The sequence below is a fragment of the Piliocolobus tephrosceles genome, chromosome 8 (genome assembly GCF_002776525.5).
Source record: "Piliocolobus tephrosceles isolate RC106 chromosome 8, ASM277652v3, whole genome shotgun sequence".
NCBI lineage: Eukaryota > Metazoa > Chordata > Mammalia > Primates > Cercopithecidae > Piliocolobus > Piliocolobus tephrosceles.
Genome location: NC_045441.1, coordinates 20,557,929 through 20,560,413, shown reverse-complemented (window position 1 = coordinate 20,560,413; position 2,485 = coordinate 20,557,929). Strand labels below are relative to the sequence as shown.

The following is a 2,485-nucleotide window of genomic DNA, read 5'->3' as shown; positions in this document are numbered from 1 at the left end:
GCTATACAGTGTTGAGTAACATCTCAGGTGCTAGGGAAACAGCAGCTGACATTCTAGCAATGCACAAATAGACAAGCAAAGATCACCACAGAGTAAAAGAGGATAGATTTTTTAAAAGTATGAAACCAAAATGAATATATATCAGATTACACTATAAATGGAAAATCCTATTATCTTGACTGGATTGCAAGTCAAAACCTCTCATGGCTTCCAACATTCAATATATTCAAAGCAGTTCAGGAATGGTGAAAGTGGAATGAAATTTAAAATTATTCTAAGGTTGCATATGTGAAAGCACCATGCCCTGAAACAAAATATTTATTTTTAAAGTGCATAATGAACACTGCATACAAAGTTTTTGTAACAAGAGAGAGAAAAAATCTCACATTTTAAAAAAAGGAATATGCAACATATTTACATAAAATAAAATAAAATTATACTAAAATAACAGCAATGGAAGACACAATCTGACCTCTGAAAATCAAGGGAAAAATCTCTTTTAAATAAACGGCACAATTTTTAAAGTGAGTTATGAAAAATAATACCACCTGAATATAGTATGTAAAAGTACCAACACAATAAAGCTAAAATAATATCCGTGGAAAAATTATTTGCCATACATTATTTTTAAAAAATGATCTAAGTACTTTCCTCAAGAAGGTAAATGAATGAAATTTAAAAATTGCCTGAGAAAATCTGTGAAAGGAAATGAATATAGAGAAGCAGAATATAATTTAACTATAAACCACACAAATAGAATTTAAAAATAAGGCCAGGCGCAGTGGCTCATACCTGTAATCCTAGCACTTTGGGAGGCAGAGGCAGGCGGATCACCTGAGGTCAGGAATTTGAGACCAGCCTGACCAACATGGAGAAACCCCGTCTCTACTAAAAACAGAAAAAATAATAATAACCGGACGTGTTGGCACATGCCTGTAATCCCAGCTACTAGGGAGGCTTAGGCAGGAGAATCGCTTGAACCTGGGAGGCAGAGGTTGCAGTGAGCTGAGATCATGCCATTGCACTCCCGCCTGGGCAACAGGAGCAAAACTCTGCCTCAAAGAAATAAAAAATAAAAATAAGTGGCAGCCAACATGCCCAACATGATTTTCTGTGATGAAAGAAATCCTCTATATCTACATTGTCCAATGCAGTAACTATCACACATATGTAGTTACAGAATTTCTAGTTTGGCCACGAATTTGGCTATTACTACTAAGGATATGCCATTTAGTTATTTAATTATAATTAATTTACAGTTTATAGCCACATGTGACTAGTAGTTACTCTATTGGTCAGTGCAGATCTAGAATCTTGGAGAAGGCAGTTAAAATAATGAGATATGGTCAAAACAAAAATGGAAAAGGCACACAAATAATGAACACAGAATATGAGAATGTGAAGTAACAATTCACACAGTAAAATTTAATAATGAGATGTTGCCTTGATGGGACAAATGTCTAATGATATTCAAGGCTTGTCTTGTTACAGGTAGAAGAGCAGGAGCAGGGCAGGAGAGGGCTCTTCCCCTACCCACTAGAAATGTCAGGTGATGGCCTGTTAATTATCACTTTGCCTCTCTAAACATGATAATTAGGCAGCACCAGAGAGAGGCCATTTCCTGATGGTCTACACCTGTTAACATCAAAAATGTTAATTAAATGCAGAGCCCAGGAAGAAGCAACTTCTTGGGCATGCATGTTAAGAGACAAAAATGGCAAAGTATAATCTTCCGGGAAACACTCCACTGGAAAAGGAAAGAAAGCCTCAGATGGACATGCATATAACTCCCTAAACACACCGTGCATGCTCAATTCCAAAGGGTAAGGAAAGTACTGTGCATGCTGCAAACTCTCCCTAAAGGAAGAATCATGGGAAAGAGGCAAACCCACCCCAGGTTCAAGGTTAAAGACCCTTCTCTTTTCTCTCTTGGACCTTCAGGCATCCACTTAGGTCTCTTCCAAGAGAATTTTCCTTTCCTTTCTGTTCTAAAGCCTTTTTAAATAAACTTCCACTCCTGCTCTGAAACTTAGTCTCTTTTCCCGCTGTATGCCCCTCAGTCGAATTCTTTCTTCTGAGGAGGCAAGGACTGAGGTTGCTTATGGACCCATGCAGATATGCTGCCGGTAACTCGAATCTCTTCTACCGGTGATAGTATCATTGTAAGGGAATGAGGCCAGTTCACATCTCAGTGCTCCGAGAACTCACCAAAAATAAAAAGTTAGAGGATGCTGTGAACTTATCTACCTTCTAAGGCAAGTTCCACAAGCAAGCAGCAAGACTGTCTTCCCCCAAGGTCTTAAACTCTTCTGATGCTCCTTCTCTGGGAAAATGCATCCTCTGATTGGCTTCCCCTTATATAGGAAAAAACAATTAATAAACCTAATCAGCACTGCATTCCAAGAGACATGCCCTGATTGCACAGATACTGAACCTAATCAAAACTTCATTCTGGAGACACACCTGGTTCAATTTGATTGGATTT

The 2,485-nt window shown here is 38.1% G+C and overlaps 1 pseudogene; it reads right to left on the bottom strand.

Moving 5' to 3' along the window:
* Positions 1-1,700, bottom strand: part of LOC111523634 — a 10,947-nt pseudogene extending 9,247 nt beyond the window's left edge.
* Between the last annotated feature and the right edge of the window lie 785 nt (positions 1,701-2,485).